The 25,910-nt window shown below is 39.1% G+C and overlaps 1 protein-coding gene across 4 annotated transcripts in view; it reads left to right on the top strand.

Annotated features, from left to right (window-relative positions):
* LOC133535011 (sodium- and chloride-dependent GABA transporter 2-like) overlaps positions 1-25,910 on the top strand; it is a 94,513-nt gene that overhangs the window by 20,354 nt on the left and 48,249 nt on the right. The window contains exon 1 of one of the 4 annotated variants that reach the window (XM_061874411.1): positions 23,592-23,764. The exons of the other annotated variants lie outside the window; for them this stretch is intronic. The gene's annotated coding sequence lies outside the window, so the exon portion shown is untranslated. Of the gene's footprint in view, positions 1-23,591; positions 23,765-25,910 lie in introns of those variants that run through there. 4 annotated transcript variants of the gene reach the window in all.

The raw sequence follows: 25,910 nt of genomic DNA, 5'->3' as shown, positions 1-25,910 counted from the left end.
TTGCTATTTTTAGAATATTAAAAAAAAATCTCACGTACTCCTTGGCATACCTTCAAATACCCCCATTTGAGAACCACTGTTTTAAAGGAGCAGTGCTATGCTAGTATACGCACATAGCAGTACACCATCACTGTCAATTAAAGCCTTATTACTGCATGTTCATTCATCATAGATGTCCCCTCGAACTCATTCATTCATACAGGTTTCCCCTATAACAGATGCAACGTCTTCAATATTATCATGAGACTACTTGTCCCTCCATTGTAGTATAAATGCAGCTAAACTCTGTTTATAGACATTGTCTTGTTCACTCACAGATAGTAAAAGTTAACTGCCGAGCCCATTTGTCGCTAACCAAAACAGCAGCACTTAGCAAACCGTGCAGACGTAGTTTCAGATAAATTTAAGTCTAATTTACCAGCATTTAGCGTTCCAGTAGCACAAAGTCTCTACACATGTTTGCATTAAGTGCAACAGGGACTGTCACTCAAGAATTGGCTTGTACAGCCATGCTAGGTGTTGTCAACAAACGTGAATGTACTATATCAACATAACATCAAGATAAAATGGGACAATTCTAATTAAATAAGTGCATTGTATAATTACAACACTCATAACTGAAAATATATGACTAATAATTGACTAAAATAGGATGACGACACTTAATATAAACAAACTATTAATAATAATTAAAGTACCATTACAAAATTGAAATAAATAAATAAATAAATAAAAAAACTAAACATCCAATTAAAATACTTGTCCGACCCAAGAACGTAAATTTGCAAGGTCATCTGTGACTAAGCTGCCAAAGAAGATTTTCCGGACTATAAGGCGCACTCAAAATACTTTTTTTTTCCTCAAAACTCAACATTGCGCCTTATAACCCGGTGCGCCTAAGGTACAGAATAATTCTGGTTTTGCTTACCGACCTCAAAGCTATTATATTTGGTACATGGTATAATGATAAGTGTGATCAGTAGATGGCAGTTAAACATAAGATATACATGTAGACTGCAATATGACTGAAGTAAACAACACCAACATTTTGTATATGTTCCATTGAAAATATATAACATTAAACATGGCGTTCAAAAATCCATCAACATGTTTTAGTACGACTTTGGTAAGCTATGTAGCCGCACCGCTTGATGGATTGTACTGTGCTTCAACATACGAGTATTATTATGGTGTGTTTATAAGGTAAGGCATATTATCTGGTGTTTTATTTTGCAAAAGCAAATTTTCTTACCTTCAGGTACCTGCTGATCTGTATTTAGGATCTGCATAATTCCTGAAAAATTGCGCGCTTCCGCCTTTGTTTTCCGTGCCGCCACCGTAGTCAATAAACTTCTTCTTTTTCTCTATCTTCTTGTAATGGGACATTCATCCTCCGCTGTTGCCATTTCTAATATAAAATAGTGTAAAGTTCTTACTTATATCTGTCAGTAAACTCGCCATGAAAGTGCTGAAACATACCGGTGTAGTGAGTCTATATTATTCAACCAAGGAACTTAAGTTATTAGAGAGTTCCGGTCTGACTTTATTTATTTCACGGAACATATTTCCGGCATTGTTGTTGTGTCCGGATAAGAAGATGCTGCTCCGTTATTGATTTAGGTCAATTCTGAATATTTTTAAAATAGTTCACTCCATCTTTTGACACTTCTTCCGCTCCAGTCATTGCACGCTACACCACTACAACAAAGATAACGGAGAGAAGACGCTGCTGAAGGTGAGCCACGTAAATAAGACCGCCCACAAAACGGCGCATCTGGAAGAGACTGTCAGAAAGCGACATGAAGATGAGCTGTAAAACATAATCTATGCAACATTTTCACCAAAGAACCACCATTACATGTTATTTAGACCACAAGGAAGTGTTTTGCATTTAGAAAAAAATAAAAATAAAGAAATATATATATATATATGTATATATATATATATATTTCTTTAATATATATATATTCCATTAATGAGCTTTACAATCCGGTACGCTTTATATATGAAAAAAGATCAAACATAGACCATTCATCGGCAGTCCGCTTCATAATCTGATGCACCCTATGGTCTGGAAAATACGGTAATTAAAATCAGTTGCGCCCACGCTGCGTCTGTCCTGCTTCTGCCTTGTGTCTTGCAATTTGTACCTCCAAAGATGTTATGTATTTGCCAAGGTTTGTCAGTTTATTGATTGATGAGTTAGTCAGTTAGTTAGTTAGTTAGTTAGCAACATTCAGTAATTCAAAAAGTCATGGGTTAGTTTGGATGAAACTTTCAGGAAATGTAGTTTTGGAGGATGAGACGGATAATTTCAACGAGGTTATGAGGCTGCAACTTCTCTGTATGTGTCTATGCCAGCGTGCCTGCCTCCACCCACAGAGACAAAGACAGGCGATGACTGACAAGACGGTTCGCTCAGTTTATTTTATTCCGCCATAGAACAATAGCAGCAAAGCTCAAAAAAGTTATGTGGATGAAATCTAAAAGAAATCCCTGTAGTCGTCCAGGAAATGTCCATAATGAGTACTGATGCCGGTAGCTCGTTACTTAGTAACGTGTTAGTCTAATACAGACCTGGGCAAATTCAGGCCCCGGGGCCACATGCGGCCCGTTAAACTTTTCAATCCGGCCCGCCAGACATTCCCAAATATATATATATATTTTTAATCTTTAAGATGGAATGTGTAGCTGCCATTATGATGTGCAGTCATGTTTTCTAATGACCGTAAGTCATCCATTGTACAAAGTATTTCAATGGTTGGAATCTGCGCTTTTGGGAAATATACCAGTTGCTATGGTAATCTAATTAGTTACTATGGTAATCTACGTCACAGCGGCTCAGACGAGGCATCAAGCAGTGTGGGTGGGAAGCGTTTCCACAGACGCGGTAGGAGATTTTCGCAACAAACTTCTAAAGCTTAGTGTTATATCAGATGTATCAGATTGAAGGTGGGTTTATTTTTTACCCTTCGCGTTCATATTTAACTATGTGTTGCATTTTTTGTTGCATTTCACTTGATTGTAAAATATGGCGATCGAAAGGAGGTGGGACATTCATATTTTGTCAATATTCAGTGTTTTATCATTCATAGAAAAAATTTAAATTCCATTACGTTTTTTAAGGTGGTCTGTCATAACGTTTTTAGCATTCAATTATTGTGAGGTTTTGTATTAGTGGTCCTAAAAATAGCAGCCCCCAGACACATTTTTTCTTTAAATGTGGCCCTCAAGTCAGAATATTTGCCCAGGCCTGATCTAATATGACGTCTTTTTTTATTAACGCTAAATCTAACGCGTTAATATTTCCAAACCAGTAGCCAGATTAAAGTTTATTTAATCCAAGTCACTGTGCGTTACTATTTTTTTTTATTTTCCCTCGTAAAAATACATTCAATTTCTTCTTGCCGTCTTGGCAAGTGACGTCACGTAAGCAACAAGTTTTTTAGCATGAGAATGACACCTGTGGGACACCAAAGTAAACAACAATGGAGGGCAGAGAGAGAAGCGCGTTTTCAAGTTGGAAATATACTCATTATTTTGAGTTAAAGATGTTGGTCAGGCAGTATGTTGTCAAAGAAATGCCGCCCTTAAGATAGGCTGACCATATTCTGAAATCCCAAAAAGAGGACATATATGCGTGCCAAGGCGGGCAGCACGCCAAGGCCGGGACTAGGTGAAAATGTGCCAATGATACTTGAACTTGCTTCATAAATAATATATTTATTTAAATAAAGCATTTTTTTCTCCTCTGTTGACAGCAGTTTCGGCGCTAGGAATTTTAAAAATGGGCTCCCAGGGATCCCATCAAGTCATGAAAATAGGGTCCCACAATACATTTTTGGGATCCCACTTTTTTGTAAGCGTTTTGAAAACAAATGACTAACGTATGCATTGTCCTGTTATATCTCACATTCTATATTGTGTTTTGGAAAACGTTACTTAATTCATTAAAATAAATAATAAAAAAAAAGAAGACACATTTGTATGCATATGTAAATGTATTCAGTTACAAACATTCATTCACTTTCTTCTTTCTTTCAAGGATCTAAACTTTACTGCTGCTGGTGGTTTTTTCTATGTCTTTATATAATAAGTTGTGGGTGTATTTATATCAGTATAAAAGTTTAAAAAAGTGTTTTGCTTTCGTCATAAAATGAGGATAATGGTGTGCCAGGGCATACATACATTTTATATTAACATAAATCTCTGGAGTCTACTTCGACTTCAGATCCATTCCTCATTTCAAAATGTTTGTTATTTTTTATGTTATTTTTTTGTTTGTTTTCCGCCCTTTTTTGTCAAACAAAACTATGTTGTTTTTTTTATGGCAAACACACAAAATATGAAAAATCTTCCACCAAAAATATTTTTCAAAGTGGAATATTTGATGTGACGTAATCGGGGTTGAGGTTGAGGAGAGTAGGGTGTAGCGAGAGTGTATTTTGTAGCATCCCGGAAGAGTCAGTGTTGCAAGGGGTTGTGGTTATTAGTTCTGTTGTGTTTATGTTGTGTTACGGTGCAGATGTTCTCCCAAAATGTGTATGTTATTCTTGTTTGGTGTAGGTTCACAGTGTGGCCCATATTTGTAACAGTGTTAAAGTTGTTTATACGACCACCCTCAGTGTGACTTGTATGGCTGTTGACCATGTATGCCTTGATTATCAATCTATTGGCTACCCCGCTCTCTCTGTCTCTCTTTAAGGAATATTGCTGCGTGCGCACATCTTCACAATTTTTATTTTATTTTAACCCCTTCTAAACCCTGTACGTACAGTGAGAATGCAAGCAACCCTGACTCAAAACGCCGTACAATTGAGGCATTTAAGAAACCCCACCCGGACAGACTGGACAGCCCCGCAAAAGAGGACATGTCCGGGGAAAAGAGGACGTATGGTCAGCCTACTTAAGCACAGTTCACTCGCCCTCGTTCCGTGCCATAATAAACAAGATCCTCGCTACAATCAAGGTGGACTTGCCTCACAGAACATCCCTTTAGTCTTACCTGAAGACGGAGTGTGAACAGATGGAGAGGAAGCTGAAAACTGCACTGAATGAGGAATAGACTTTCTGACAAGAGGTTTGAGAGTCTTTTGTTAATGAGGTAAAACCACTGGTTTACTTGCCCCACGCCAGTGTTTGACTCATAACTTGATTATAACAATAGAACAATTGTGACGTCTAGGTGTCATTGTGGCGTGTGTTTGCGTTCTCGTGGTGCAGCGGAGATGGAACACAGCGTAAAGGTAGGAATGATGATTTATTTGTGACTACAAAAACAAACTAATAACAAAAACACTTGCATAAGGCACTCCCATGTCTAGCATTAAAAGATTACACTTGGTACAAAATGCGGCTGCTAGACTCTTGACAAGAACAAGAAAGTTTGATCACATTACGCCTGTACTGGCTCACCTGCACTGGCTTCCTGTGCACTTAAGATGTGACTTTAAGGTTTTACTACTTACGTATAAAATACTACACGGGTAGCTCCATCCTATCTTGCCGATTGTATTGTACCATATGTCCCGGCAAGAAATCTGCGTTCAAAGGACTCCGGTTTATTAGTGATTCCCAAAGCCCAAAAAAAGTCTGTGGGCTATAGAGTGTTTTCATTTCGGGCTCCAGTACTCTGGAATGACCTCCCGGTAAAAGTTCGAGATGCCACCTCAGTAGAAGCATTTAAGTCTCACCTTAAAACTCATCTGTATACTCTAGCCTTTAAATAGACTCCCTTTTTAGACCAGTTGATCTGCCGTTTCTTTTCTTTTTCTCCTATGTCCCTCCCTCCCTTGTGGAGGGAGTCCGGTCCGATCCGGTGGCCATGTACTGCTTGCCTGTGTATCGGCTGGGGACATCTCTGCGCTGCTGATCCGCCTCCGCTTGGGATGTTTTCCTGCTGGCTCCGCTGTGAACGGGACTCTCGCTGCTGTGTTGGATCCGCTTTGGACTGGACTCTTGCGACTGTGTTGAATCCATTATGGATTGAACTTTCACAGTATCATGTTAGACCCGCTCGACATCCATTGCTTTCCTCCTCTCCAAGGTTCTCATAGTCATCATTGTCACCGACGTCCCACTGGGTGTGAGTTTTCCTTGCCTTTATGTGGGCCTACCGAGGATGTCGTAGTGGTTTGTGTTGTGGTTTGTGCAGCCCTTTGAGACACTAGTGATTTAGGGCTATAAAAAAGTAAACATTGATTGATTGATATTGATAAACCAACAGAACTTAGCATAGGAGCTAGAAAGAACAGAAAGTGCTAGTATCTAAACTAGGGACAAGGAAATAAACAAAACAGCCTGGAAGCTAATCGAATAACAAAAGTACTTTACCACAATGCGGGAATGAGACGTCATCTGTTGCGTGAGGCAAACTATAGTCCGAGAACGAAAGGCAAACAAAGACAGGCATATATAGGGGCAGAAATCATCAGGGGCTGGTGCGCGTGATCAAAAACCAGAAACAGGTGAGACTAAATGCGTAACTAGGCAACCGAAACAAACCAGGAAGTGCAACCAGGAACTAAAGATGTCAAATAAAAAACAGGCTGCGATAACAAAACAGAAACAAAACCAGAATATGACATGGTCCAAGACTTGGACCATGACAACAATTACAGCTGACATGTGGTGTTATACATCCATCCATCCATTTTCTACTACTTGTCCCTTTCGAGGTTGCGGGGGGCACTCGAGCCTATCTCAGCTGCATTCGGGCGGAAGGTGGGGTACTGTAAAACCATGCCTAGCTGCTCTTATGTTGTGAATAACAACAGGTTCTGTGTTCATAAGAAAAGTTCACGTAATTTAATAGTTACATTTATATTTGTAGGTTTTGCCATTGCAGTATTAACAGTCAGGTAAAAAAAATATATTTTATAAAAAAAAAAAAAATGTATGTCTACTGCGGTAAAGAAATACTGTTTTTTTTTTTTTTAAATATATAGATAAACCAACTATTTATGTTCAGTAAAGAAAGACTGTCATCATTATTTATTTAATACGTAAAATAGGGCTAGGCGATATGGCCTTTTTTAATATCTCGATATTTTTAGGCCATATCGCGATACACAATATTGGCCTTAAATTAACACTTGATGCATATAATCACAGCAGTATGATGATTCTATGTGTCTACATTAAAACATTCTTGGTCATACTGCATTAATATATGCTCATTTTAAACTTTCATGCGGAGAAGAAAATCACAACTAAGTCAAATGACCAAAACTGTATTTTTTAAACAGTTATCAAGCAATGGCACAAACGTTCACGTCATTTCCAAAACAGAAAGTGCAAGATTATCAGAGACATTTTAAGAGTCGAAAAAAAATGAGCTGCATAATAGGAAATCAAATAGTGTTCGTCCTTCGCTATGTGGTAGGTTACTATGGACGTTATTAAATTCTGTTGTTGACTATTTTTTCCATACGTTGTTGATGTGGAAATGGTTGCCTCTGCATTTTGATGGTGTGGGCGTATGGCACCGAGCAGAGATGTTGACATGCGGAGTTTCAAGCACTCTTCATTCTCTAGCAGGTGACTTTTCAAATGATCCTACATATTAGCAGTAATGCTACTCTTTATAGAAATGCTTTTGGCCCACACTTGACAAATTACAGTTTCTGTTCGACATATTCCCACTTGAAGCCAAACCACCGCCAGACGATGGACCCTCTGCTGTTTTTCGTGGGAATTAATTTTTCCTTCAATTGCACCTTCTTTCTCTCGTATCACCACTCGCACGGCTCTTCTAGCACCACAGCTAGCGTTACCCATTCTGCTACTTCTATGCTCCGCGAGGGCGTATACGTATGTGACGTATGACGTGACAGTATGTGACGTATGTAAGAAGGTGCGCTTGCTGTCTGTGAGAAGGAGAGACAGGAAAGAGCGATAAAAGCCTGTAATGTAATGCCTGCAGCTAAAAGCAAATGCGTGAGAACCCATACTCAAATATAAAGATATAGTCATTTTCTATATCGCACAGACAAACCCGGGATATATCGTGTAGATCGATATATCACCTAGCCCTATTGTAAAACAAGTAGTTATGTTAAGTGCAGTTGTTGATATTAAATAAAGTGATTATTGGCAAAACCGCTTGTCATTTTTATGTTGAGGCGGCGGGGGTAAGGTCGGTAGCTGCATTGCTGAATGTAACAAATAAAGTAACTTGTAAACTAACTTAGTTACTTTTAAAATCAACCAATCAGTAAAGTAACAAAGTTACTTTCTGAAGGAGTAATCAGTACTCATTAATCAGATTACTTTTTCAAGGTAACTGTGGCAACACTGATAATGAGATAAAAAAACAAAAAAAAAACAAGTGATTAGATTTTTGGAGTGATCTAGATCTCCGTTCTTTATTCAGGATTTAAAAAAAAGATTATTTGCTATTGGTAGATTGGGTGCTGAGAGGCGTTGGATAAATGGAAAAATTACATAATATATATATATATATATATATATATATTTATATATTTATATATTCATCTTTACACATAGCAAAGATTTAGCGCTCCCATTTAGATTTTAAGATTTATATTTAACATTTAGGTTTAGATTTAAAAATTTTAATTTAGATTCAACATTTACATTTCACTTTTATATTTAAACTTCAGGTTTAGATTTAACATTTAGCGCTCACATTTAGATTTCAGATTTATATTTAACATTTGGGTTTAGATTTAACATTTCGTGCTGCATTTAACATTTAGCACTCACATTTAGATTCAGCATATAGATATATAGTTTTACTTAACATAGGGATTCATGTTTGAGATTTAGGTTTAAATTCAACATTTAGATATATTATTTAGAGCCAACATTTAATTTAAACTTAAATGTAAGAAAAAAATATTAAATCTGTGAAATGTAAGTTAAAGTAGAATTGCACCTTTTGAGGGGAATTTTCCCTATCGTTCACAATCATTATGAAAGTCATAAAGATGGATGGATTTTTTCGAAATGCATTCTAAATATTGAATAAGTGTGATTAAAATGGAGTCAATGGAAACTGTTCAATTCTGCCTATAGAGCCCCTAAAAACATACAAACACCTTCATTAGGGTTTTATAAATTATAAATGGGTTGTACTTGTATAGCGCTTTTATACCTTCAAGGTACTCAAAGCGCTTTGACACTACTTCCACATTCACCCATTCACACACTCACACACTGATGGAGGGAGCTGCCATGCAAGGCACTAACCAGCACCCATCAGGAGCAAGGGTGAAGTGTCATGCTCAGGACACAACGGACGTGACGAGTAAGTATACATGTAATTTAGTAGGGAGCACACATTTATATTAATTAATATTTACTTATTTTGACCATTTTAAGAATACACAGCACATTAACTTAAAAAACGCATCACGTTTGCTTTTTTTCCCCTTCATCGCTGATTTTTACTCACTGCACACTTCATGAGAGGAAAAAAACATAAGGCTGTCATTAGATGCCGCCTGCTGGGATGCTCATATAATCCCATTCAGATGAAAATATCTCAAAATCCTCGCAAAGAAATGGGGTGGGAACAAATTTTTTTTGTGTCGTTCTCGACAGTTCCAGGTCCCTGTAGGGCTGTCAACGCGTCCCAACTTGTTGGATTGTATCAACAGCCTGATTTACTGTATAAGGCATGATTTATGATCTAAAGTTAAAGTACCACTGATAGTCACACACACACACTAGGTGTGGTGAAATTAACCTCTGCATTTGACCCATCCCCTTGTTTAACCCCCTGGGAGGTGAGTGCCAAGCAGGGAGGTAATGGGTCCTATTTTTATAGTCTTTGGTATGACTCGGCCGGGGTCTGAACTCATGACCTACCGATCTCAGGGGGGGACACTCTAACCACTAGGGCACTGAGCAGGCTAAACAAGTTAATCTATGATGAACTTGTTTGTCTGTGTTAGTTAATGTCAATGATACTTGGATAATATTCAAGTCACAAAATGTAAATGGAGCTTTTTGGCCATTATGGTACTTTTTGAATGGTTATTTCTCTGATTTTATGGGCAAAATAGTAGAGCTAAAAACAGACCTATTTACATTTATTTGATATTTAGAATGCATTAAAAAAAACATTTCCATCCGTCGTAATGTATTTCACATTGATTGTGAACGATAGGGAAAATTCCCCCCCCAAAAGTGCAGTTCCTGTTTAAATCTGACAAAAGGGAGATACATCTGAGAAATATATATCTGCTACAAAAGTGTGACTGAACGTTTACATATGGCAACTCATAACTTCAAAGATGTGTTATCCTTTATACTTTAGTGCAGTGGTTCTCAAATGGGGGTACGAGTACCCCTGGGGGCACTTGAAGGTATGCCAAGGGGTACGTGAGATTTTTAAAAATACTTTAAATATAGCAACAATTCAAAAAACCTTTATAAATACATTTATTGAATAATACTTCAACAAAATATGAATGTAAGTTCATAAACTGTGAAAAGAAATGCAACAATGCAATATTCAGTGTTGACAGCTAGATTTTTTGTGGCCATATCCTATAAATATTGATGTTAAAGATGTATTTTTTTGTGAAGAAATGTTTAGAATTAATTTCATGAATCCAGATGGATCTCTATTACAATCCCCAAAGAGGGCACTTTAAGTTGATGATTACTTCTATGTGTGGAAATATGTATTTATAATTGAATCACTTGTTTATTTTTCAACAAGTTTTTAGTTATTTTTATATCTTTTTTTTCCCAAATAGTTCAAGAAAGACCACTACAAATGAGCAATATTTTGCACTGTTGTACAATTTAATAAATCAGAAACTGATGAAATAGTGCTGTATTTTACTTCTTTATCTCTTTTTTTTCAACCAAAAATTATTTGCTCTGATTATGGGGTACTTGAATTAAAAAATGTTCACAGGGGGTACATCACTGAAAAAAGCTTGAGAACCACTGCATTAGTGTATACTGAACACTGACAAAATTTACTGTAATTTTAGTCGACTAAAATGTTAAGGGAGTTAGTCTACTTAAACTAGTCTAAAACTAAATCAATTTAGATGACTAAAAATTACTAAAACTAAAATACATTTTCATCAAAAGACTATGACTAAAATTAAATTAAAAAAACTGCTGTCAAAATGAACACTGAATATTGTAATACGTTGTAATAAATACCTGGGACCCGCCTCCTAGCAGATGTCGTCAGGTTCAAAGTCTCCAGTATTAGGCTCTAACCATGCGCTCACTTGGTGGCCGGGACATCATTTTGCACACATATTTGCAAGACAATTTGCCACAGGCCACACAAAAGCAACATTGAGGAGAAAAGTCCCTCTGTTGCCAAGCAGCTTCAACCCGCTGGTGACCCACATGCAGGCAAGACTGTGGTCATTGTGTCCACACTGCCAAAACTTTCACTTCAATCAGCAAACAAAAGTGAGCATTCTCACCAGCAACTAGAGCTAATTTTCTCACATAAAAATGTGCATATTTTGGCAGGCAAATTATGTTGCAATGGAAAATTGTTTTTGGTCGATTTACGTAGTCAGAGTCACACATTTTTGCAAGATAAAATGGCCCTGTTGTGCAAAAAAAAAACACAAATGTCCACTGCACAGGATGCTGGCTCTCAGAAGGTTATATATGGTAATATTTTTTTTTTTTTTATTCATTTTAACCTAAAATGGCTAAACCTCACCATTAAGTAGGATGTTCCTATCTGTGAAAACAAAACTGCAGCCAAAGGGCAACAGGAAACCGACAGGATTACAGAAAAAGTGCAAAAACACATGCTTCACTACACATCTCAAAATAGAGCTACAGCTACAGATAGAACGATAAGTTTGATCATGCTTTTCGTCAATAAATATGCTAATCTAGCATGGGGTCGCTGTTAAAATGCGTAAGTGTGACGTCAGCACTTTGTGCTAATTTTGCTAACATTTGTGTTCTTCCGTCCCATGACTTAAAGGCCTACTGAAATGAGATTTTCTTATCTAAACGGGGATAGCAGGTCCCTTCTATGTGTCATACTTGATCATTTTGCGATTCTGCCATAATTTTGCTGAAAGTATTTAGTAGAGAACATTGACGATAAAGTTCGCAACTTTTGGTTGCTAATAAAAAAGCCTTGACTGTACCGGAAGTAGCACATGATGTGTGCATGACGTCACAGGTTGTAGGGCTCCTCACATCATTTATAATCATAGCCACCAGCAGCAAGAGCGATTTGGACCAAGAAAGCGACAATTTGCCCATTGATTTCAGCGAGGATGAAAGATTTGTGGATTAGGAAAGTTACACTGAAGCATTAGAAAAAAGAAAAAAAAGGCCAAGGCAGTGGGAGCGATTCAGATGTTATTAGACACATTTACTAGGATAATTCTGGGAAATCCCTTATCTGCTTATTGTGTTACTAGTGTTTTAGTGAGATTATAAAGTCATACCTGAAAGTCGGAGGGCTGCGGTGACCGCCAGTGTCTCTGAGGGAAGCTATATGGAGGAGCCAAGAAAGTCACAGCTGCCTTTTTGACAGCTGCTGCAGGAGGACGCAAACTCCGCTCAAGTGTCCGGTAAGAGCCGACTTAATATCACAATGTTCTCATCCAAAAACTTGCTGCTTGACATGTGGTAGAGAAACATGTTCGCGTAACCGCTCTGTTCCATATTAAAGCTTCGTAACAAACTAAAGGCAGCTGCAATCCACCGCTTTCCACCAACAGCATTCTTCTTCATAGTCTCCATTATTAATTGAACAAATTGCAAAAGATTCAGCAACACAGATGCCTAAAATACTGTGTAATTATGTGATTAAAGCAGATGACTTTTAGCCATGAGTGGTGCTGGGATAAAATGTCCGCTCCAACCAATAACGTCACAAGCACGCGTCAACATAAGCATCATCATTCTGCGACGTTTTCAACAGGATACCTCGGGGGGAATTTAAAATTGCAATTTAGTAAACTAAACCGGCCGTATTGGCATGTGTTGCAATGTTAATATTTCATCATTGATATATAAACTATCAGACCGTGTGGTCGGTGGTAGTGGGTTTCAGTAGGCCTTTAATGTTACCTTGTTTTATGTGATACATGGGTATATAGAGAGTTACACACTAAAAAAGTCTGGGTTATTTTGATAACCCTATTTATGAGTTGCTAGTGTTGGGTTAATTTTTTGAGTTATTTTTATGAAGAGCAACCCATTTTTTGGGTTGTAAGGGTTTTATTTTAACTCAATTTCAGGGTTTTCAAAATGATTTACCATTTTTGGGTTGTTTTTCAATGAGTAACACATTTTGGGCTAAAAGGCTTGTTTTATTATTAAAAAGTTACTCTTTTCTTGAAGGGAATTTTATTTAGGATTAATCTCATTGACATTTACAATCACACATCTTATGTACATGAATATATTTGAGCATGCAGTATAGGACTACTATGGCCATACACGGCAAGTATTGTAAAAAAAATATCACAAATTTCTTGCTTTTGAGTATATTTAAATGGAATAAAAAAACTTTTGATCAGTAGTTGGGAAGGAGTAGGACAAACCAGTAGTAAAATGTATAATTTTTAACCAACTATTAAATCATGGAGCGCTAAATTGTGCAACCAAATATTTGGGTCGGGAATAACCCAACATTGTAGTGAGCATGACTCAGCTTTTGTGTGAAAAAAAATAAACCCAATAGTTGGGTTATGAATCAACCAACATTGAGTTAGCACAACTTAATTATTGGGTTAAATTATTTAACCCATAGTTTGGTTGGGAATAACCCAACATTGAGTAAACATAACTCAGCTTTTTGGTTAAATAATTCAATGCAAAAGTCGGGTTGAAAAACTTAACCCAAAATGTTGAGTTAAAATAACTCAAATAAGGGGTTTGTCCGTTTATGAACCAGCAGTTGGGTTCAAATTGTTTTGTTTTTTTAACCCAACATTTTTAGTCCGTACAATGTGTTAAAAGAGCAGATAAGAAAAATACACAATAGTGCTTTTTGGAGACACTCAATAGCTCATTAGCATTAAAGATACACACACCCAAACAGGCATGTTCCCAATAGGACTTACTTATCCCGTTTCCATATGAGTTGGGAAATTGTGTTAGATGTAAATATAAACAGAATAAAATGATTTGCAAATCCTTTTCAACCCATATTCAATTAAATGCACTAAAAAGACAACATGTTGGATGTTCAAACTCATAATTTTTTTTTTTTTTGCAAATAATAATTAACTTAGAATTCAAGGCTGCAACACGTGCCAAAGTAGTTTGGAAAGGACATGTTCACCACTGTGTTACATCACCTTTTCTTTTAGCAACACTCAATAAACGTTTGGGAACTGAAGAAAGTAATTGTTGAAGCTTTAAAAATGTAATTCTTTCCCATTCTTGTTTTATGTAGAGCTTCAGTCGCTCAACAGTCCGGGTTCTCCGCTGTCGTATTTTACGCTTCATAATGCGCCACACATTTTCGATAGGAGACAGGTCTGGACTGCAGGTGGGCCAGGAAAGTACCCGCACTCTTTTTTTTTACAAAGCCACGCTGTTGTAACACTTGTCTTGCTGAAACAAGCAGGGGTGTCCATGATAACATTGCTTGGATGACGACATATGTTGTTCCAAAATCTGTCTGTACCTTTTAGCATTAATGGGGCCTTCACAGATGTGTAAGTTACTCATGCCTTTGGCACTAATACACCCCCATACCATCACAGATGCTGGCTTTTGAACTTTGCGCCTATAACAATCCGAATGGTTATTTTCCTCTTTGTTCTGGAGGACACCACGTCCTCTATTTCCAAATATAACTTTAAATGTGAACTCGTCAGACAACAGAACACCTTTCCACTTTGCAACAGTCTATCTTAGATTAGCTCGGTTCCAGCCAAGCTGGCGGCGTTTCAGGATATTGTTGATAAATGGGTTTGGCTTTGCATAGTAGAGTTTTAACTTGCACTTACAGATGTAGCGACCAACTGTAGTTACTGACAGTGGTTTTATGAAGTGTTCCTGAGCCCATGTGGTAATATCCTTTACACACTGATGTCTGTTTTTGATGCAGAACAGCCTGAGGGATCAAAAGTCCGTAATATCATCGCTTACATGCAGTGGTTTCTCCAGATTCTCTGAACTTTTTAATGATTTTTACGGACCGTGGATGGTATAATCCCTAAATTCCTTGCAATAGCTCGTTGAGAAACATTGTACTAAAACTCTTTGACAATTTGCTCACAAAGTGGTGACCCTCTCTCCATCCTTGTTTGTGAATTACGTAGCATTTCATGGAAGCTGCTTTTATACCCAATCATGGCACCCAACTTTTCCCAATTAGCCTGCACACCTGGGGATGTTCCATATAAGTGTTTGATGAGCATTCCTCAATTTTATCTGTATTTATTGCCACCTTTCCCAACTTCTTTGCCACGTGTTGCTGGCATCAAATTCTAAAGTTAATGATTATTTGCAAAAAAAAAGTTTATCAGTTTGAACATCAAATATGTTGTCTTTGTAGCATATTCAACTGAATATGGGTTGAAAATTATTTGCAAATCATTGTATTCTGTTTATATTTACATCTAATACAATTTCCCAACTTATATGGAAACGGGGTTTGTACTGAAAACACTTCAAAATTGTCAAATTTCAGCATCAATATTATATTAAAGACATTTTTGACATTTCTTACACATTATAGTTGAAACATATTGATATGGGACATATGATATGTTTTTACTTCCTAATGCATTTGTAGTAACTCCAAAATAATAAATAAAAAAATGTGCACTGGGGCCCCAAATATTGTTGACAAATCTGTCTAAATTTGTAAAACTAAAACTAAATTCGGCAAACTTCTTCTATGGTGTGGCAAATCAGTATGCTAATAAATCAATTGCACATGTCTGCGTGAGGCAGGCCAATATAAAAGACCATACTAATACTGCATGTGCACTTTTACTGCATTTACAATACCTTTTTACGGAAAGACGCTTCAAATATTGTTAACTTTGTTAATATTTCTATCATCAACTTCACCAAAGTGTATTAATTAGTGTACTTTCTTATATATGTAGTGTGTAATCGCTGTTTTTATTCTTGCCTCTCTACGCCGTTTTCCTGTAAGCAACCGGACTCTTACATCCATGTCACCTGCTGTTTTCCATCTTGCACAGTCCTCTGCATTTCCTCCCCTCATGCTCAGCTGCCTCCACTTCTCTTATTTATTTATTCATTGTGTCAGCGTACTTATATAACACTCTTCCTTGGCATGTGTGGAGCGGCGGGGCACGCAGTCCGACGACGAGGCAGGGCACGGGCCCGGCCCAAGATGGAGGCATGGACGGCGAACCCTGCCTCCCCACATATCTTCCTGCCACGCGCATACTCTCGCTGTTGCCAAAAAAATGTCCAAAAAGCCATGGGGGTCCTCTTCATCCCCCATGCGGTGAATGGTGACGGCCGTCGGCCCTGGCCGTGCCCGCCCACCTGGTCCGCCATCCCCCACAGGACTTCGAGTCGTTGGCGGCTGCTTGCTGCCACCTCCTCGAGCACGGCCGCAAGAGCCGTCAGGGGGTCGTCCTTCCCCGACTCTGGTGGCCCCACGTTGGGCGCCAAATTGTGGAAGTCGCTTCCTTCCGGGTTCTTTTGGCCACCAGTCCCCGACATCAGCACTCCTTTTCAAGGTTTACAATAATGTTTATTTTTCAATAGATCGTGCAAAGTCCATCCATCCATCCATTTTCTACCGCTTATTCCCTTTCGGGGTCACGGGGGGCGCTGGCGCCTATCTCAGCTACAATCGGGCAGAAGGCGGGGTACACCCTGGACAAGTCGCCACCTCATCGCAGGGCATCGTGCAAAGTCCTTATGTGCTTTTCAGCAATTGTCTTTCCTCGGTCGAACACATGAATGGTTTTCCTTCAGAGTGGTCTCTCTTGCTCTCGCTCCCCTCGAGCTTCCCCAACCGCCATTTTTTCTTCTTCCATCACCACTTCTTCTTCTTCCACCACTTCTTTTTCTTCCACCACCACTCCTTCTTCTTCCACCACCACTTCTTCTTCTTCTTCTTCTTCTTCCACCACCACTTCTTCTTCTTCCACCATTTCTTCTTCTTCTTCCACCACCACTTCTTCTTCTTCTTCTTCTTCTTCTTCCACCACCACTTCTTCTTTTTCTTCTTCTTCTTCTTCTTCTTCTTCTTCTTCCACCACCACTTCTTTTTCTTCTTCTTCTTCCTCCACCACTTTTTCTTTGGGAGGGCCACTCGCCGCCCCCCCCACCCTGATCTCGATTGCGGCGTTGCTCCCGGCGCGCCCCGCCTCGCCGCTCGCCGTCCACGCCTCCATCTTGGGCCCGGCTCCGGCGTGCCCTGCCTCGCCATCGGACTTCCAGCCCCGCCTCTCCACAGCATTTTTTCTAATATACACGTTGTGTCTGCTTTTTTTTTTGCTCTTTAATGTGTTCCTGTTGGCATGCTTACACCTGGTTACACAATGTTTGTACATTCTCTGTTCGCAAACTTGGATTTGTTTTCTTTCAGAAAGAGATGATCTATTTATATATATATATATTTTTTGAAAGTATTTTCTGCCTACCTCGTAGTATAGCCTTTGGGTTCATCTCAGCAATGAATGCGGCGTGTTACAAAAGCACATTCATAACATTACATAGAAGCCATTAAATACATCTTAATCATGTTAAAATATGCCAATATAGCTACTAGGATAATTGTTTGTGCAAATCTTGGCAACAAGTTTCTGGACCTATTTTGATGAACAGACCTTGAAACACCACCATGATGCATTTGAACTAAGTGTTGACTTTCAACTCAAGTAAAACAAAAATGACCATATGAATTACTTACACTATTACTTACTATTAAAAATAATGAAACACCTCACTGAATTTAAAAAAAACCCCACATATTTAGAGGTTTCCAAAAAAATAATACATTCCACCAACTGAAATGCCGCAAGTTATAACCAATGTTTCCATTAAATGTGTGTGTACTAAATTCCCTAAAATGTACATGTGGAGAGGCGGAGCCGACTAGCCGACAGCGGGGTAGGACAAATTGTGGTCCTGCCCAAGATGGCGGCCAGTAGGCGGAGTATGCAGCGGAATGGAGAGGCCGGGCGTGCTTGGAGCGTCGCTGCATACTCCGCCTCCTGGCCTCCATCTTGGGTAGGACCACGATTTGTCTTACCCCGCTGTCGGCCCGTCTGCTCCGCCTCTCCACAGTATAGTATTTGCTGAGGTGGAAGTTAAAACATGACATTTACTCAAATTACCTAAAGTACCAATACAATGGAAAAATAACTTGACTTTAGAATGGTAAATTGTGTTTCACTGTTTCCAATAAACCATATACAATTGTATGTACAAACCCCGTTTTCATATAAGTTGGGAAATTGTGTTAGATGTAAATATAAACAGAATACAATGATTTGCAAATCCTTTTCAACCCATATTCAATTGAATGCACTACAAAGACAAGTATTTTGATGTTCAAACTCATAAACTTTATTTTTTGGGGGGAAAATAATAATTAACTTAGAATATGATGGCTGCAACACATGCCAAAGTAGTTGGGAAAGGGCATGTTCACCACTTTGTTACATCACCTTTTCTTTTAACAAAACTCAATAAACTTTTAGGAACTGAAAATAATTGTTGAAGCTTTGAAAGTGGAATTCTTTCCCATTCTTGTTTTATGTAGAGCTTCAGTCATTCAACAGTCCTCGGTCTCCGCTGCCGTATTTTACGCTTCATAATGCGCCACACATGTTCAATGGGAGACAGGTCTGGAATGCAGGCGAGCCAGGAAAGTACCCGCATTCTTTTTTTATGAAGCCACGCTGTTATAACACGTGCTGAATGTGGCTTGGCATTGTCTTGCTGAAATAAGCAGGGGCGCCAATGAAAAACATGGCGCTTAGATGGCAGCATATGTTGTTCCAAAACCTGTACGTACCTTTCAGCATTAATAGTAACTTCACAGATGTGTAAGTTACCCATGCCTTGGGCACTAATACCCCCATACCATCACAGATGCTGGCTTTTGCACTTTTGCGTCGATAACAGTCTGGATGGTTCGCTTCCCATTTGGTCCAGATGACAATTTGAAATGTGGACTCGTCAGACCACAGAACACTTTTCCACTTTGCATCAGTCCATCTTAGATGATCTCGGACCCAGAGCAGCCGGCGGCGTTTCTGGATGTTGTTGATAAATGGCTTTCGCTTTGCATAGTAGAGCTTTAACTTGCACTTACTGTCACATGTGGGGGGTCGGGTCGAACTTTGTTCTCCCGGAATGCAGAACCGACAGCTCCGGACGACAGCATGAGGTAGGAGATGATTTATTCATCATACATCATAACCAAACCAAAAACAAGCAAAAAGGAAACTAAGGCAAAACTCAGCACAGGAAACTCAGGAGCAAAATCAGGAACATCAAAACGTAACAGTTGCGTATAGCAAACAATGAAGCCACACCGACTATGGTGATCAACGTGAATAAATAGCACTCTGATTAGTGCTCAACAGCAGGTGAACGTGCCGAGCACGAATCAGAGGCAGGTGGAACCAATTAGCACCCATGGTAACCAAAACAAACACCCAAAGTGTACAAAACAGGAACTAAGGGATTCTAAATCTAACCGAACTATTCAAACATGATCCGGACCATGGCTGATGACAGAGCCCCCCTCCCAAAATGGACAGATCCCAGATGTCCAAATAACAAAAAAAAAACAAGATCTAGAGTCGTGGGAGGGGTACTTGGCGGTGGGTCGCCAGACCAATTGTCCCCGCAACCAGCGAGGGAGAGTCAGGTGGCGGTGACTCATTGAACGCCGCTGCACTTGGCGAGGCGGGCGACCAGGGAACGGCCACGTTCGTGGCCGACAAAGAGTTGGGCGCACTTGGCGTGGCAGACAACCAGGGAACGGCCACAAAGAGGTGAGCGCTTCGTCGTCGTGGCGGGCGTGTAAGCTGTGTGCATCGTCGTCGTGGCAGGCGTGGGTGCGGCAGGTGGTGGGTCTTGGCTTGGGTCTTGGCAGCGTGGAGCTGCTACTGGCGGCGTGGAGCTGCAACTGGCGGCGTGGAGCTGCAACTGGCGGCGTGGAGCTGCAACTGGCGGCGCGGAGCTGCTACTGGCGGCACTTGGCGGCCTAGTGCAGGTACTGGCGGCGCTTGGCGGCCTGGTGCAGGTACTGACCATGTAGCAGAAAAGTTCGCTAACCTTGGCTTTGGCGGAGGTTGCCTCGCTGGGGGCTGCGATTTGGCACACCGAAGAACAGGTGGTGGTAGCCGGTCCGGAGGTTGCTGCCTGGCTGGGCGCAGCCGAGCCACCCCACTAGCACAACTCCCGGCACCAAAACAAACACCCAAAGTGCACAAAAAAGGAACTAAGGGAGTCCAAAACTAACAGAACATAACTAAACAAAACATGATCCGGACCACGGATCATGACACTGACAGAAGTAGCGACAAACTGTATTTAGTGACATTGGTTTTCTGAAGTGTTCCTGAGCCCATGTGGTGAGATCCCTTAGAGATTGATGTTGGTTTTTGATACAGTGCCGTCTGAGGGATCCAAGGTCACGGTCATTCAATGTTGGTTTCTGGCCATGCTGCTTACGTGGAGTGATTTCTCCAGATTCTCTGAACCTTTTGATGATATTATGGACGTAGATGTTGAAATCCCTAAATTTCTTCCAATTGCACTTTGAGAAACTTTGTTCTTAAACTGTTTGACTATTTGCTCACGCAGTTGTGGACAAAGGGGTTTACCTCGCCCCATCCTTTCTTGTGAAAGACTGAGCATTTTTTGGGAAGCAGTTTTTATACCCAATCATGGCACCGACCCGTTCCCAATTAGCCTGCACACCTGTGGGAGGTTTCAAATAAGTGTTTGATGAGCATTCCTCAACTTTATCAGTATTTATTGCCACCTTTCCCAACTTCTTTGTCAGGTGTGGCTGGAATCAAATTATAAAGTTAATGATTCTTTCCAAAAAATAAAAAAGTTTATCAGTTTGAACATCAAGTATGTTGTCTTTGTAGCATATTCAACAGAATATGTGTTGAAATGCTTTGCAAATCATTGTATTTTGTTTATATTTACATCCATCACAATTTCCCAATTCATATGGAAACAGGGTTTGTACAATCCGCAAAGTATGTGACAAAAATAAAGATCACAAAATGCAACTATTTCAGACTGTCATTTTAAATATTCTTGCCCTGAATTTTTTCATCAATTTATGTGGATTCGAGTTCGGATGACGTCAGGATGGGAAGGCTTCTGCAATCTAACCATATCATCATACCGCAAATGTGCAAAAAATTGGAAAAAATGTGCTGTCAATCATTCACAATCTTTATGTAAGACAAGAAAACATGCTTGTTTTTTTATGCATTCGAAATCCCCAGAAAGGGAGCAGCGGTAGGTTATGGATGGATGAATGGATGGAAATCATAAATACTGAGTCAACAGATCAATAATCCTCTATAGTGCACATTATACCCTCTAAAAATACATCCAGGACCCGCCAACAAAATTCAATTTACATGTGGTGACCTGAAAATTAACCAAATATAAACGATATTGTTATCTTAAGCGCTAACGCAGACTGATTATTTATAGCAGCGAGCTAATACTACTTTACGCTACTATTGTTCATGCATCTCTCACCTGGTAGTAGACATGTGCGGCTATGGACCGGGAGGCTGGTCGACTTTGACATCCTCTGAGAGGCGAAAAAGACACAAAAAGACACCAGTCGTGACACATTTTTCTAAACCCTTCTTGACTATTGTGATTGATTCTTCATCTAAACCAGGCCTGGGCAATTATTTTACTCGGGGGGCCAGATTTAGATAAAAAAAACTGTGTCCGGGGGCCGGTATATCTATTTTTTGGAACACTAATACAAAATATCACAATAATGATTGAAAGCTAAAACGCTATGACAGCCCGCCTTAACAAATGGAATGGAATTTGATTTTTTTTTTACTGAACGAGACACCCAGACTGTACAAGAAAATAAAAAATGTGGGATTTATAATATTAACTATGAATGATAAAACACTGAATATTGACAACATATTTTACAATCAACCTAAACGCAACCCAAATGCAACAAAAAAAACAAACACTTACTGTCACGCCTGTAAGTTTATGTTTTGGTTTTGGTCAGGTTATGTTTAGTTTTTTGGACATTTAAGTTCTGTCTTGGCACTTCCTGGTTTGTTTTTGTCTCCATGCCAGCTCATTACTTTTCACCTGTCATGTCACGTCCCTGTCCTCAGCCTCACACCTATTTTCACTAATTATCATAGCTACTTTAGTCACTCTTTTTCTTGTCTTCATTCTGGGATCTTCGCACACGATACCCATGCTGCACCTCCTTCACGCCCTCGTTTATCTGCTTCATGCCTTGCTACGCTGTTCATTTTGTCCAAGTAAGTCTTTGTTTATAGTTCATAGCCAATTGTTTTTGTGCGACGTCCTTTAGTTTATGTCCATCATTTCATGTCATCGAGCAGGTGTTTTTGTTTCACGTTTGTACTGTGTAGCCAAGTTTTGTACCTCCATTGTGAGCGCCTTTTGTTGTTTGTTTATTAAATAAATATCATGTACTCACGTCCACGCCTCGCTCGTGCTGATCCTCATCTGCGTCGAGGAAACAATCCACGACCAAGCCAAGGTGTGACACTTACGATCTGAGATATTTCATAGTGACCATAATAAGTCATTAGATGAACATAGTAACTAATTAGATGACCATAGTAACTAATTAAATGACCAAAGTAACTAGTATACGATGCAGATTCCAAGCATTGAAAGACACTAGTGCACCGCGGCACAGTGGTTGAAAAACACTGATGTATTGTATAGGACATGCTTGCTAATTGTGGGATGAATAAGTCTATCCTATCTGTATATTCAGTATACCAACAACATAAATACATCTGAAAAACAATGAATTGATAGTACATTCTGCAGCAATATGATTTTTTTTATTTTTAATTAATGCACTTTATTTCATGAAGGTGTAAGATGACTTTTGTACACAGTTGGAGTAACTAATAACTTTTCTACATTGTGTCAGTGTTTTGTTTCTTTTTAATCGAGGAAATATTTTGGCCTGAACATGGATTGTAGCTGAGATAGGCGCCAGCGCCCCCCGCGACCCCGGAAGGGAATAAGCGGTAGAAAATGGATGGATGGATAATTAATGCACTTTATTTCATGAAGGTGTAAGATGACTTTTGTACACAGTTGGAGTAACTAATAACTTTTCTACATTGTGTCAGTGTTTTGTTTCTTTTTAATCGAGGAAATATTTTGGCCTGAACATGGATTGTAGCTGAGATAGGCGCCAGCGCCCCCCGCGACCCCAAAAGGGAATAAGCGGTAGAAAATGGATGGATGGATGAATAACATTACAGCAATGTAACAAGTGTTGCATTTTACTTGTTGCTAGGAAGGAAACAGGAATGTCGGCGCACTTCTCGCGATATAATCTATGGAATGTGTTTTGTTTTTGTTTTTTTTAAAACACAGCCACAAAAAACTCTGCTCGCCACAATCACATCACCACCCCCGTTAAATAACGTGTCTTCCTCGTATAAATGAGTGTTAACACATAAAAATACCGACACAAACAAAGAGGAGTGACGTCTTGTCGTACACACTTTTTGTGTTTACATGCGGTTACTCTTCATCTTGATGGGTGACGCGGAAAGTGACAATGACGTTCAGTCGCGTTAGAAAGGTAATTTTCTTCTTTACGTATTTGCTTAACATTACCTTTTGTTTTTACAGTTCGTCATTCTGTTTGAATCCTAACTAGTGGTGTCGTCGCCATTATTGTCTACCCCCCTCCCCCCCAAATTCATGTTGTTGACTTACTTTTGCTAACAATGTTGTTCTGGGTTGCCAGATAAGTAATATCAACATACAATTCAAAGTATCGCACTTAGAACTTAAAATGCGGGACTGATTTGTATTGCCAAACTAACAATGAAAGGTATGTCTTTGTGACATTCTTTAGTTTTATTTTGCAAAAAAAAAAATTAAAGAACCCCAACACAGAAAATAAAAAAAAAGAATACATGGAAACCATCATTATCTGGCAGGCGGTGACATCCCTTATTTCAGGGGTTCTCAAATGGGGGTATGAGTACCCCTGGGAGTACTTGAAGGTATGCCAAGGGGTACGTGAGATTTTTTTTTTCATATTCTAAAAATAGCAACAATTCAAAAATCCTTTATAAATATATTTATTGAATAATACTTCAATGAAAAATGAATGTAAAAAATAAATGCGGCAATGCAATATTCAGTGTTGACAGCTAGATTTTTTGTGGACATAGTCCATAAATATTGAAGTTAAAGATTTATTTTTTTGTGAAGAAATGTTTAGAATTAAGTTCATGAATCCAGATCAGGGTTTCCCACACATTCATTTATTTGTGGCAGCCCGCCACAAAAGAATTACGGCCGCCACAAATTTAAAATAAATAAATAAATTTAAAAAAAAAATATATATATATATATATATATATCCATCCATCCATCCATTTTCTACCGCTTATTCCCTTTCGGGGTCGCGGGGGGCGCTGGCGCCCATCTCAGCTACAATCGGGCGGAAGGCAGGGTACACCCTGGACAAGTCGCCACCTCATCACAGGGCCAACACAGATAGACAGACAACATTCACACACTATGGCCAATTTGGTCTCGCCAATCAACCTATCCCCAGGTGCATGTCTTTGGAGGTGGGAGGAAGCCGGAGTACCCGGAGGGAACCCACGCATTCACGGGGAGAACATGCAAACTCCACACAGAAAGATCCAGAGCCTGGATTTGAACCCAGGACTGCCGGACCTTCGTATTGTGAGGCAGACGCACTAACCCCTCTACCACCGTGAAGCCCTATATATATATATATATATATATATATATATATATATATGTGTGTGTTTTTTTTTTTATAACTCGCTCGACCGCTCATAAAAGCAATGGGACTCTGTGAATGGAGCTTGTAGTTACATATTATATAAATATGTAAATATTATATAAATATGTACATAAAGTGTTGTAATTATATTCCAACTCCGCGTTCTTCTTGGTCATCGCCGCCGCCTCCCTCCACCCCTCTAATCCCCCCACCCCACCGCCGCCCAACCACACCACCACAAATAGATGCCTGACCTGTGGGAAACACTGCAGATAGATATTTATTACAATCCCCAAAGAGGGTACTTTAATTTGATGAATACTTCTATGTGTAGAAATCTTTATTTATAATTGAATCACTTGTTTATTTTTCAACAAGTTTTTAGTTATTTTTATATCTTTTTTTCCAAATAGTTCAAGAAAGACCACTACAAATGAGCAATATTTTGCACTGTTATACAATTTAATAAATCAGAAAGTGATGACACAGTGCTGTATTTTACTTATTTCTCTTTTTTTCAACCAAAAATGCTTTACTCTGATTAGGGGGTACTTGAATTAAAAACATGTTCACAGGGAAAACATAACTGAAACAAGGTTGAGAACCACTGCCTTATTTTGTACTGTAAAGCATTTATAATTGAACTGTAATTTAAAAATTGTGTAGTTCTAAAAGTTGTCTTTAAAGGTAAAAGTAGATCACACGTTAGTTTCATATGAAGCAGTTTACATTTTGACCACAGCAGCTCACAAAACTTAAAGGCCTACTGAAATGAGATTTTCTTAAACGTGGAAAGCAGGTCCATTCTGTGTCATACTTGATCATTTCGAGATATTGCCATATTTTTGCTGAAAGGATTTAGTAGAGAACATCGACGATAAAGTTTCCAACTTTTGGTCGCTAATAAAAAAGATGCGCCTGTACCGGAAGTCGCAGACGATGACGTCACCCGTGTGAG

This window comes from Nerophis ophidion, linkage group LG16, assembly GCF_033978795.1.
Source record: "Nerophis ophidion isolate RoL-2023_Sa linkage group LG16, RoL_Noph_v1.0, whole genome shotgun sequence".
NCBI classification, from domain to species: domain Eukaryota; kingdom Metazoa; phylum Chordata; class Actinopteri; order Syngnathiformes; family Syngnathidae; genus Nerophis; species Nerophis ophidion.
The sequence above is the reverse complement of the archived record's forward strand: the minus strand, read 5'-3'. Positions and strand labels throughout refer to the sequence as shown.